This window comes from Neofelis nebulosa, chromosome 3 (assembly GCF_028018385.1).
Source record: "Neofelis nebulosa isolate mNeoNeb1 chromosome 3, mNeoNeb1.pri, whole genome shotgun sequence".
In the NCBI taxonomy this organism is placed as follows: domain Eukaryota; kingdom Metazoa; phylum Chordata; class Mammalia; order Carnivora; family Felidae; genus Neofelis; species Neofelis nebulosa.
The window spans coordinates 114,775,424-114,789,554 of NC_080784.1; the positions used below are offsets into that span (position 1 = coordinate 114,775,424).

Sequence of the window (14,131 nt, forward strand, 5' to 3'; positions counted from 1 at the left end):
TCAGGATTTTATCTGATTTAGATAAAGTATTTTCCCATGACAGCTAATATAAGTAGACTTAATTATTAATTACTGTTTTTATATTTTATTTATTTTTATGTTTACTTATTTTAGAGAGAGACACAGAGTGTGATGGGGGGTGGGGGGTGGGCAGGGCAGAGAGAGAGGGAAACACAGAATCTGAAGCAGGCCCCAGGCTCTGAGCTGTCAGCACAGAGCCTGATGTAGGGCTTGAACTCACAAACTATGAGATCATGACCTGAGCTGAAGTCAGATGCTTAACCGACTGAGCCACCCAAGTGCCCCTGGTTTTGTATTTTAAATGAAGACAGTTGTATAGAGAACAAGTTCCTGTAGATTTCCTACTTAATTTTATAAATCGTCTTCTTCACAAATTGTACGAAATGAACATTGCCAATTATGAAAAAGAGAACTACTTGAAGAGAAAACCACTTTCTACTCTGATCTACAAAATGCCATTTTATGTTAAAAAAGAAACCACCTGTTTTCTATTGTGGATAGGGTCTATATGAAGGTAACTTTTAATTATATAAATTGGAAATAATATTACAGATATTATCATTTTGGAAATGGAGCCCACCTCCTCTTCTTACCTAATGAACAGAAAGAACTTTGGAGTAATGACATAGAAGATGATGGAAAGAAGAGGTCTTAAGTGGAAACAGGAAAAACTGAAATGCCAGCCTGTGAAAGCTCTGAGATGCTTTGTCTCTGTTTGCATCACCACATAAAACCCAGCATGCCCAGTTAAATCTGAATTGCATGTATGTTGCATGGGACATACTTACACTAAAAAAATTATTTCACGTTTATCTGAAATTCAAATTTAACTAGTTGCCCTATATTTTTATCTGCTAAATTTGGGTGGTAGACTGCACTGGAGTTTCGATTGCTGCAGGGCCTTGCCCGGGGCCCTAACCCTATCATCTCCTGTTCCAGGCGATGCCACCTTCCCTCTCAGACTCCCAAGTATCCAACACCTGCTTTGGGAACCTGATACCTTTCTTTGGAAACCTCAGCACATATTGACTGATTCTGCACAGAGCTTGCCTTTGATGCTTCAAGATAATGCCAGAGAATAGCTTCGTCTCCTGCAGCCAGATTAGTCGCCTTGGTCTCTTCTGCCTGAGCGTGAGAAGGCTCCTTCAGCCCTGCCTTTAGATAACTCTGGAACCTCTGGGATGAGTGGGGGATTGGAGATGAATGCTAACATATTCTTGCTTCTCCACGAGGTTCACATTATTCTCACATATTATTCACATTGCATCCACACTAGACTTTAATACCTTAATGTGACATAGTGAACGTGTTCATTGCTCTAAAGATTAAACGGAATGAGGGGCACCTGGGTAGCTTAGTCGGTTAAGCGTCTGATTTCAGCTCAGGTCATATTCTCACGGTCCATGAGTTCGAGCCCCGCGTTGGGCTCTGTGCTGACAGCTCAGACCCTGGAGCCTGCTTCAGATTCTGTGTCTCCCTCTCTCTCTGCCCCTCCCCTGCTCATGTTCTATCTCTCTCTGTCTCAAAAATAAATAAAAACATTAAAAAAAAAAAGATTAAACGTAATGATGGATTAACATCCTCTTACTCAGGAATTATGTTCTAAGGTCAGAGAACATTAACTCCACCTTAGAGGACATCAGAATAGATACAAGAGGAAGGAAGGGGTGCAAGATCATGAGAGTTTGAAATTGGTGCTGGCATGAATGTCTAGGAGAATTAGCTCAAATCACTCTTCCCATATCTTTCCCACAACACAAGACTCCTACACAGATACAGAGGACAGTCCATTTCCTATTGCCACTCTAGCTGTGGAACCAGAAGTATCATAGAAGAAATGGGAAGAGGGCACTGGACTGAGAGCCAGGAGACCTTGTTTCTAGTCCTGGCGCCATAGCTTCCCTGCACAGGACCTCACTGCTACATCAGAGGATTATTGAGGAAAGAAATGAAATTTTATATGGGAAAGTATTTTATTAATTATGGAGCACTACACAAATATAATTTGCCACTGCCAATTCCCACAACCAAGGTCTCACTATATAGGTTTGTGCCACTGTTCAGGTTTGAACCCCTGGATGAGAACATTGGTGTAACTCATCTATCCCACAGGAATGTGTCCTGGAGGAAAGGAAGTCATATAGCGAAAGGCACCCTAAGCTCATAGCTACTGATCTGTGGGCCTGTAGATTTATTGCTAGGAGTCCTCTTTTTGAAATGTGTATCATGTACTCTCTATAAATTGAATAAATGCACCCAATACGTATTATTAATTTTCTTATGTGCTGATACTTGATACATGAATGATACATTTATTCATTCAATAAAACTTATTTATTTAAAAGTATTACTAAATGGGGGCACCTGGCTGGGTAGTCAGAAAAGCATATGACTTTTGGTCTCAGGGTCATGAGTGCAAGCCCCATGCTGGGTGTTGAGAATACAAAAAAATAAATAAGACTTAAAAAAAACAAATAGGGGCACCTGGGTGACTCAGTCGATTGGACATCCAATTTCAGCTTAGGTCATGATCTCCTGGCTCGTGAGTCCAAGCCCAGCGTCAGGCTCTGTGCTGACAGCTCAGAGCCTGGAGCCTGCTTCAGATTCTCTGTCTGCCTCTGTCTCTCTGTATCCCGCCCCGTGCCGCTCTCTCTGTCTCTTTCAAAAATGAATAAACATTGAAAAAAAATTTTTTTAATAAATAAAAGTATTACTGAATGGGAGGTTTCCAGGTTTAAAAAAAAAAAGGAGAAAGAAAAGGTACTTTAAAAATTTTAGACAGAATATAGCACAACACTTTGTACATAATAGGTACTCAAAATTTTTGAATAAAAAAGTAATAAAGAAATAATTGTAATTTGCTAATTTGTCTGGCTTTTACCAAAGGAACAAAGCCAAAGACACCAGCAGATCTATCAAATTCATAAAAGCAGAGTCAATCCTACAGTGGTTATTTTACTAATAGCAATAATAATAATAACAACAACAACAACAACAACAACAAACTTCCACTTCTTGATCTCATTTATCCTTAATATAACACCATGAGCTAGATGGGCCAGATATTACAATTAATAAATCAAAGAGAAATCTGAAGAATACTTAGATCCATAAAACACAAACCATAACATTAACTTCAGTAACTTTTCAAAAAATAGAAAATATTTATTACAGTACTAAGTATGAATTAATGAATTTACTCTTCAGATTTTTCCCATTCACTGGTGAATCACAGATAGCATCCTCTTGGAACTAAAAAGATCCTAAACATTACCTATCAGTGTTTCCTAAAATTGTCCAAAAGAATCAGAATGTTGTGTGTGTGTGTGTGCGTGTGTGTGTGTATGTGTGTGTGTGTGTGTGTCTTTTGCAGACCCCTTCCTTTAAGATTCCAATTTAGTATAATGGCTGGGCTGGGGGTGAGACATTCCAGATGATTCTTACATCTTGGTGAACTGGAAATCATAGATCTAGTTCAGATGAGGAAATCCAATGATGTTTCCCAATGGCAACCACTAGTTGGTGCCCAATTAGCAGCCCAATATCACCCTCTTTCCTGCCTTGGTCTGGATTGCCATATGTTAAGACATTACAATCTTCATTTTGCTTTTGTAACTGGTTTTAATTCCAGTTCCCTCAAAACATTGTTCATTTCCCCCACCTACACTGTTGGCATCATTTTGTGTAACTGTAGGGCCTGGGTGAGTATTTGTAGACATGAAATGTAACATGATTCTTTTAAAAATGAAAGACTTTGAAAATTAGGCTTGGTAAAATAGGCATTCTGTATTACCACAGGAAATGATAAATAAGTTAGGGTTTTTAAGACCTGTCAAAGACTCTGTAAACATCAGTGTGTGGGACAATTTGTGGATCTGAAAGTCAGCAGAATGTGCATGTTGGAACAGCTAAAGTTTCCCGTGGCAAAACCTATGGTGTTTATTTTGGGTGCCATTCAGTAAAAGGGAAGTGCACAGAAAATCAAACATTACTTCTAAGGAATACAAACCCCAAAACAGCAAACCGGTCACAGCAAATCAATTGAAGCCTCTGACTTCTCAACCTGGGGATTAGCAGGGGATCTGCAGAAATTACAAAGGAGGCCAGAATGCTTGGAGCATCCTGAAGATGTTCATTAGTGACTCCAAGAGCTGGTTCAGAGGTCAATTAGGAAAAGCAGGTTTTGATTGAAGTGGGCGGTAGAAACAGAATATTTCACAACAGTCCCTTTTTCACCTGCTCTGAGCTGGTGGGAGAGGTCCCACACAGGTAAATGGGAAAAGGAAGCCAAGCTCTTCTGCCCCCTGGGGGCAAAGACCCACAGAACCTAGTTAGCACATAAATGATCCTGGCAATCAGATTAACAAAAAATCCTGGGCTTCTCTCAGGCCCATATGGCACCCTGCTCTCCCCACCACAGGCTTCCTGCTCTAAATCTGGAAACAGACTGCAGGTTCACAGGACAGACAGTGAAAAGGAAGCTCTAGACCTTCAGGATTCAACAACACCATGCAGAAAGAAGGTAGATTTAAAGTGATGGACCTGATGACATAAGAAAGCTTGACGCCTTTCACTGCTCCTACCATAAACCCCTAAGAAGAGTCATTTATTACTGCCTCTCAAGAGGCTGACTTGAGGGGCAACTTGGGTTTTATGAACCACAGAAAGTTTTGTTTCATTCTAAAAGACTATCCCCATCTGTTCTGGTGGACAATCATAGCTTTTTTCTCAGCTTATTCATTAGTGTCAAAATTCAAGGCAGGTGAGAGAGAAACCAAGTGACCCAGAAATAATACATCCAGAAAGGGGAGCCAGAGAGGTGAATTTAAATCTTAATTCTTAAAGACAAGCCTAGGGGCCCAATTTTGCTTTCTGAAAAATGCAAATGAAGTTTGGCACCCTAGTCCCAGAGTGGTGGTAGACATGTGTCATCTAAAGCAGAAAATAGCCCCTACCTAACCCTCAGTCCGATTCTCATTGTCAACCTTAAGAGGTCTTCCAGGTTCTCAGGATGGTAACTGGGACAAGAAGGTTCTGCAGATTTTTTTTTCAATAGGACTTCTCACCCTTTAATGTGCCATTACACTTTTTGATACTCCAAGAAGGTAGGTGGTGAGTATCACCAGAACAGCAATAGCCAACATCTTGGGTGTTATCTCCTAGGGTAGCACATTGAATGTATTGTTTCATTTAGTTGGATAATACCAGGAGGTGGGTTCTCAGTGGTTTTATTGTACAGAAGAAGAGATGGAAGTTTAGAGCAGTTAACGTGACACAGTCACATGGCCAATAAGTAACAGATTAATTATCTATAAATAATAAAGCCATGTCTTTCTGATCACATAGTCTAGCTTTTAAACATCATGCTGTGCTGCTTATCTCTAACTGAATTTAACAAGAACTCTTACTAGTTAGGGTCTCATAGTTCAACTGTGTCAAGAAACCCACTTTGGGAAACACTGCTCTAGGCATGTTCACCCTAAGGCCAGATTCTCTGCATCCATGTTCCAGGAACTGGTTAGAAAATGGGTCTGTTTAACACAGGAGCCAAGAATACACAATGGAGAAAGGACAATCTCTTCAATAAATGGTGTTGGGAAAACTGGACAGCTACCATGCAAAAGAATGAAACTGGACTACTATTTATACCACACACAAAAATTAACTCAAAATAGATTAAAGACTTGAATGGAAGACCTGAAACCATAAAAGTCCTAGAAGAAAACATAGGTGGTAAGCTCCCTAACATTGGTCTTAGTGCCATCTTTGCAATCTGACTCCAAAGGCAAGAGTAACAAAAGCAAAAATAAACAAATGGAACGACATCAAATAAACAGCTTCTGCACAGCAAAGAAAACCATCATCAAATGATAAGGCAACCTACTGAATGGGAGAAGATATTTGCAAACTATATATCTGATAAGGTATAAATATGCAAAAATATAGAGAGAACTCCTACAACTCAAAAACACAACCAAAAAACCCTATTTAAAACTGAGGAGAGGGGCACCTGGGTGGCTCAGTTTGAGTCTCCAACTTTGGCTCAGATCATGATCTCACAGTCTGTGAGTTTGAGTGCCATGTCAGGCTCTGTGCTGACAGCTCAGAGCCTAGAGCCTGCTTCAGATTCTGTGTCTCTCTCTCTGCCCCTCTCCCACTCACAATCTGTCAGCCCCCACCTCAAAAATAAATAACATTTTAAAAAATGGGGAGAGAATCTGAGTCTACATTTCTCCAAACAAGACATAAATATGGCCAACAGACACATGAAAATATGCTCAACATCAGTAATTACTAGCGAAATGCAAATCAAAACCATGAGATAACACCTTACACCTGTCAGCAAATCAAACCATGTGATAACACCTTAACACAATTATCTTCTTTCACTACTTTAAGATAATGTTTCTCAAATTACAAGCCTAAACAAATAAATATTTGCCTGTAGATACATTCTGAGTATCCCTAGACAAATAGACAAAAACAATAAGAAATTAAAAAGTATTGGATTCTAGATGCTTCCTGAGTCCAGTTTCATTTTTCTTATTAATTCCACCCTGACCAACCAGTTAATCCTAAGCCCCAGCTGCACATATAGCTATACAAATATAGAGAAAAAATACTTCATGTAATTTCTTTGGAATATTGAAAGCAGATATGATGGAGCAATTAGGAAAAAATAATTAATTGGAAATTTTGTGTCATACTTTATCATCAAGGATAATAACAAATCACAGAAAATTGTGGGTAAGATGATTGTGAGGATTTGGCTCATCCCAAGAAACTAACTTCAGATTTCTCTAAGCATCATTAAGCAAAGGTGTTCACAAAGCAAAGGTGTTCTAAATGTCTCAGCTTATGGTATTGGGTGGAAAGTAACAGCTAGTATTTACTGGAAACTCACTAAGTCAGGTGTGAGTCTAAGGACCTTATATTGACTAATGTATTAATCGTCATAAAATCCTATGAGGTGAGTACTGGAAGCTCATATCAGCTACACAATTGAACCTTATTAACTTCAAAAGTTGAAGCCTAACACAACCTGCCAGGTATAGCCCATCGACTGAAACTGAGGGAGCGCTCTCATGCAAAATAAGACAACAGCAAGGTAACACTAGAACCACCTATCTACTGCTCCACTTTTTCTGTGACAAGATCAATCCACATGTGTAATGCACCAACCACAATTCACTGTTTAAAATGTGTCCTTTGTTTAAAAAATGGCATTTCATCCTGTCTGTTGGAAGTAATAAAACCTAGTCATTTCCTATGCATCAATATAGCTTATGTGACAGAGGGATATCCATGCACAGTGTGCTTTTTTTTAGGTTTCTGTTCCAGAAGATAATCTATCAATATTTAAAGAAATTCACCTATCATCCTTTCTTTTTTTAATTGTGTGTGGGGTGGGGGGGGGGGGAAGAAGAGCACACAGGAGAGGGGCAGAGAGGGAGAGAGAGAATCCCAAGCAGGTTCTGCATTGCCAGCTCAGAGCCCAACGTGGGGCTTGATCCCACAAACTGTGACATCCTGACCTGAGCCAAAATCAAGAGTCAGACGCTTAACCAACTGAGCCACCCAGGCACCCCCATTGTTGGGTGCTTTTTATTTTTTTTTTCCAACGTTTTTTTTTTTTTTTTTTTTTTTTTATTTTTGGGACAGAGAGAGACAGAGCATGAACGGGGGAGGGGCAGAGAGAGAGAGGGAGACACAGAATCGGAAACAGGCTCCAGGCTCCGAGCCATCAGCCCAGAGCCTGACGCGGGGCTCGAACTCACGGACCACGAGATCGTGACCTGGCTGAAGTCGGACGCTTAACCGACTGCGCCACCCAGGCGCCCCTGTTGGGTGCTTTTTAAATGCATTGAAATTTTAGATGGAAATTTTTCTTCACATATTCTTTTTTCTCCTTAACATGAAATTGTTGCCAGGATTCATTAGAATAATCAAGAAATGTAAGTTTCGGTTGGTTTTTCAAATTTGTTTTCCAAAATATAATAAACTTTTTGATCCACTCAGAGCTTTTAAAATTCTCAACAATGTTGCTTAAATCTAAAAGATCTATATTTCCACATACTGGGTAAATTAATGACAATAGCCTTTGCAGTTTCCCTGCAAACCAAGGAGAGGTTAAATTCCTTTCTGCTGAACATTCTATAGTAAACAGAACAACTGTATGCTTCAGAGGGAGGAAAACATATGAAGACTCCCGGTAGGTTCTAAACTCTGCATGTTTTTCAACCTCATAAGGGAAGGGTCCCAAATACACAGGATTGTTGTCAACAGCTATATGGTGTTGAGTGTGACTGATCTTCTGTAATTGATCTGTTTATAAAAGGATGCAACCTATGGAAGAAGAAAGACCCTTTTTCAAGCTTTTGAAATTTTAATCAGAAAAGTATTGAAATGAATAAAATAAAACACTATTTCTCAACTGCCACATCATGTGCTAAAGAACAAGGCAGCTGCCTTGATGTTGTTAGGACCATCTGTATCCTAACAACCATCTACCCACAAAGAGAATCACCTTATGAATGAAATCTACCTACAAAGACAAAGCTAGTCTGTAGCACCCTGACAGGCTACTCTGGATGGAGGAAGAAAGTACTACTGTTCTCTGAGAGGCCTTTTCTATCCTGCCACTGGGAGCGGGCTTGCAAATAAATCAGCCCATACCATGAATCATTGTCATGGGGGTCTGCTGGCTCTCAAATGCATTCACACTCACACAAATTCAAGCGTTCTAATACCTGGGAAATACTTGGGAAACCCAGACACTGAGAGACATTAGCATGGTTAGCCAGGCTTGGGAGAATCAGAAAATCAAGGTCATAAAGTGAAAACAGACGCACACACCAATTCAAACTCCTGGCTTAGAAAGAAGGTCAAGAGGTGATGAGAGCAAAAGTTTCTGCCTAATATTTGGCTAAAACAACTGAAGTTTCCATACATCAACTAAATTCCAGCATCAAATGAGATAGAGAAACTGAAGGACTCCATAAAAATCTGCTTTTTGCTCCTTTTCCTGCTTCTATTCTTGCTAGGGCCTGCACCCCCACTTTACATATGCCTCATAGTACAAATAATGTATGTCCTCCTTGTAAGGAACAAGGAGTTAATGGTTTCTTCAGAGTCTTCCAGCACATTAGATAACATCTAAGGAAGGACTGGGCGAGAATGACCGAGTGAAGCCATCCTGTGCATATTCCAGACCACCAGCACTAGACATCTTGACGCCAAGATCCCCTGGCTCCAAGGAATAAGCGACTTATGGAGGACACCTGGACCCTTTTCCTTGTTCTGACTAGATCCTGGATGCCTGGGAGGATATGTACACCAGACCACAATCCTCAGTAAAAACCCCAGATCCAAGCAAAGATGAGGCTATCTTTTTCCTTTCTGAGTCTCTTGGATGCTCTGTCTGTATTTGCACTCTTTCTATATCTTCAATAAACTCTGCTCTCATGCCCTCGCAGCTCATGTTTGATTTCTATCCTGCATGTAGACTCTCTTGGCTGGTCCTGTAGGAACGCCTCTGGGTCCTTGGACCCAGCCTGCCTACACCAAAAGGAAACATTTGAATTGAAGGTGTTCAGGACAGGGCCCCCCAAGAATGTGCCACTTTGGCATGTGGATTATTTTGAGCTGAAGGCACTTGAGACCCTATGGGCTTAAGAGGAAATTTTGCCCCTCCCTTAACTACATAGAAGAATCTAAATTGGGGGCCCTTCCCAGAATAAGAGTTATTAACAGAAAGAAATTTTACCTGAATGATCCATCTGCATGGCAGGGCAATCGTCTAATTACCAAATATCTGCTCTTCTTATCACCCAGTGAATAACATTCCTTTTCTGAAAGTCCCAAACCCCTACCCATTTTTAGTTCAGAATGATACATATACTTCATTTTGCCTATCTTTCATGGCGATGTGGATTCCCCATACATATACTTACTAAATTCTATTTTCTCCTATTAATCTGTCTCATGTCAACTTGATTCTTAGTCCAGCTAGAAGGACCTTTTAGGGGACAGGAATTCTTTTTTTTTTAAACCATATGTTTTATTTCAAAAAATATATCAGGTTCTTTTCCAAAGAACATATACATGAAATTTGTGGAATATTGGAATTTCACAGTTTTACAAAATTCAGGAACTGTCAACTTTCTTCCTCTCTTAATAGTCAGTTTATGTTCCTTATTTTTTTCTTCCAAGATTTTATTTAAATTCAAGTTAGTTAACATATAGTATAGTATTGCTTTCAGGAGAATTTAGTGATTCATCACTTACATATAACACCCAGGGCTCATCCCAACAAGTGTCTTCCTTAATGCCCATCACCCATCTAGTCCATTCCCCACCCACTTCCCCTCCAGCAACCCTCATTTTGTTCTCTATATTTAACAGTCACTTATGGTTTGCCTCCCTGTTTTTATTTTATTTTTCCTTCCCTTCCCTATGTTCATCTGTTTTGTTTCTCAAATTTCACATATGAGTGAAATCATACAGTATTTGTCAGTCTCTGACTGACTTATTTCATAATACACTCTAGTTCCATCCACATCGTTGCAAAAGACTTCATTCTTGATGGCTGATGTTCCTTTCAACTTTTATGTCACATCTTCTTTATTCATCAGTCAGTGGACATTTGTGCTCTTTCCATAATTTGGCTATTGTTGATAATGCTGCTGTAAACACTGGGGTGCAGGTACCCCTTTTAATCAGTATTTTTATACCCTATGGGTAAAGACCTAGTACTGAAATTGCTGGGTCATAAGATAGTTCTATTTTTAACTATTTGTGGAACCTCCATACTGTTTTCCAGAGTGGCTGCACCAGTTTGCGTTCCCACCAGCAGTGTAAGAGGGACTGAAATGGTGGCATGCAATACCAGTATTTATCAACACTATTATTAATAAAGAATTTCTACAAAATGAACCTGCATTCTTGGTTCACCTAACATGCAAGTAATAGCTCCTTCACAATGAGTAGTACTACCATTTTGGATGAAAGTATTGACCTTTCGGCAAGAAGTAAATAGACACTGGAGGAAATTATGTTCCAATGCTTCAGGTTTTTGTTGTGCTGTTGTTGTTGTTCCTGCTGATTTCTCAAAGTTAATTCTAATTCTAACATTAGAAACTATAACAAAACATTGATTAACATAACATTTATAACAGAACATTTTGTTCCCTAACTCTAGGATTTCTCAGATTTGGAGTAAAAATTAAAACTGAACTAAACACTGAACTGCTTCATGAAATTTGAAAATTTCTTGAATAATGTTTAGAAATTCCTTGACAGAAAGTATGTTCTTTAAAATTGATCTGGACATTCTGAAAAAGCTCTCCAATGTAATAGTTTCCACTTGTTGAGGTTAGCTAATGTTTTTTGTTTGTTCATAACAAGTTTATAAAACTATCTTATTAAAATAATTGCTAAAATATCTTAGATTGAGTAATTTATATGTATTGGAAAGTTGCTAGAATCCTTGACTATAATCAAAGTGACTTAACTTTTTGTTAAGAATATTGCACAGACTTGGGAGGGTTTATTTTTTAGGTAAGAAATACGTGTTACCTTTTATCTGAGGTCCAGTATTTGATTTTGTAACAGCATAAATTAATCTAAATAAATTAGTACAACAAAATCTACAAATCAATGATAAAAATAAAAAGAGGATATATACTAATTGATTCGCAATCCAAACTATTTGATTCTCTTACTACAGTAGTTCCCCCTTATCTATGAGAAATACATCCACGACCCCCAGTGGATGCCTGAAACATCAGATAGTACTCAACCCTAAATAAACTGTGTTTTTCCTTATAATAAAAATTATGATGAAGTTTACTTTATAAATTAGGCACAGTAAGAGATTAAAAACAATAATTAATAGGGGTGCCTGGGTGGCTCAGTCGATTAAACATTTGATTCTTGGTTTCAGCTCAGGTCATAATCTCATGTTCATGTGTTCAAGCCCCACATTGGGCTCTATGCTGGTGGCACAAAGCCTGCTTGGGATTCTCTCTTTCCCTCTCTCACCACCCCTCCCCTACTCACTCTCTCTCTCTCAAAATAAATAAACTTAAAAAATAATTAATAATAAAATAGAGCAATTACAACAATATACAGCAATAAAAGTTATATAGAATATCATCTCAAAATATCTTATTGTACCATACTTACCCTTCTTATGATGTGACATGATAAAATGCCTATGTGATAAGATGAAGTGAGATGAATGATAAGCATTGTGATGTAGTTTAGGCTACCATTGACCTTCTGACCTTATGTCAGGAGAATCATCTGCTTCCAGATGACTGCACAAGACTGAAACCACAGAAAGCAAATCCGTGGATAAGTGGGGACTACTATACTAAACCACTAACTGGGAAATATTCTGCCTCCCTTAACCTTGACCACCAGTGCCTCTCATCTGAGCTTCTCTACCTCTGGTCACACCACTGTAGGAGCACAGTGCTCTGGAAGTCTCTCCTACCTGCCACTTATTATATCATTTCATCTGAAACAGGATTGGCCTTTTTCTCATTTTCCTCAGCACAAGTGAGATCAATCTCTAATTCTTAATAAGACCCTCTTTAAAAACTGGAAATAACAGGAAAGAAGAACAACCCCTAGAGGAGCTTCCAATCACTGGTCAAGGCCAGACCCATGAAGGTCTCTTTGGAAGTCAGTACCCTGCCTCACTTCTGACTTGGCCAAAGAAATGACACTCTTCAACCCTGGAATTCCAGAACCCTGAAAGAGTCTGAGAGTCCAGGAAAATGTCTCCTCTCCAGGTAGTATTCCCACCTGGGACCTACCTCTAAGAATCTTCACTTCTGTCTCAAAATTAACATTGTCCTACTGTGGAAAGAAAAGAGGAAGAAAAAATGGTTCAAAACTTGTGGTCAGAATGTCTTTTCTGAGAAACAGTTATTTTGTTTATTAAAACACTTCATTATGCCATTTAGTAATTTATTTTTTTTCTATTATTTAAAAAGGGAGGCCCAGGATATGATCAGAAAACAGACTTGAAGGGGCAGCTGGGTGCCTCAGCTGGTTGAGTGTCCAACTCTTGATTTCAGCTCAGGTGATGATCACAGGGTCATGGGATCGAGCCCTGCATCAGGCTTCATGATAAGCTTGCAGTTTGCTTAAGATTCTCTCTCTCCCCCTGCCTTTCTCCCCCACTAGCACTCTATCTAAAATAAAAAATAGAAAAAATAAAACAGAGTTGGAGGAAGAAGAATTCTAAAATATTCTGCATAAACAAATGGAAGTGAAAAGAAAGACAGGGTAGCAATACTTGTATCAAAAAAATAGGCTTTAAAACAGAGACTGTAGGTGTGCCTGGGTGGCTCAGTCGGTTGGGCATCCAACTTTGGCTCAGGTCATGATCTCATGGTCCATGAGTTCAAGCCCCGTGTCAGGCTCTGTGCTGAAAGCTCAGAGCCTGGAGCCTGCTTTGGAATCTGTGTCTCCCTCTCTCTCTGCCCCTCCCCTGCTCATGCTCTGTCTCTCTCTCACAAAAATAAACATTAAAAAAATATTTTAAACAGAGACCATAACAAAAGAAGGACACTATATAATCATAGAGGGAACAATCCAACAAGAAGATACAACAATTGTAATTATTTATGCACCCAACATGATAGCCACAAATACATAAAACAGTTAATAACAAACATAAATGAAGTAATCAATAGTAACATAATAATAGTAGGGGACTTCAACATCTTAATTACATCAATGCTAGATCACCCAAATAGGAAATCAATAAGGAAACAATAGTTTTGAATGACTAGATGGATCTAACATTGTATCCTAAGACAGCAGAATACACATTCTTTTTTAAGTGCACCTGAATATTCTCCAGAAGAGATCACACATTAGGCCATAAAACAAATCTCAACAAACTCAAAAAGATCAGAATCATATTATGTATCTTTTCCAACCATAATACTATGAGACTAAAAGTCAACCACAAAGAAAAAGTCTGGAAAGAACACAAATACATGGAAGTTCAATAGCATGCTACTAAACAATGAATGATCATCTAGAAAATCAAAGATGAGATAAAAAAAAAATACACGGAACAAATAAAAAT

The 14,131-nt window shown here is 38.9% G+C and overlaps 1 protein-coding gene across 7 annotated transcripts in view; it reads right to left on the reverse strand.

Annotated features, from left to right (window-relative positions):
* EGF (epidermal growth factor) overlaps nucleotides 1-14,131 on the reverse strand; it is a 95,854-nt gene that overhangs the window by 70,898 nt on the left and 10,825 nt on the right. The window lies entirely within an intron of this gene.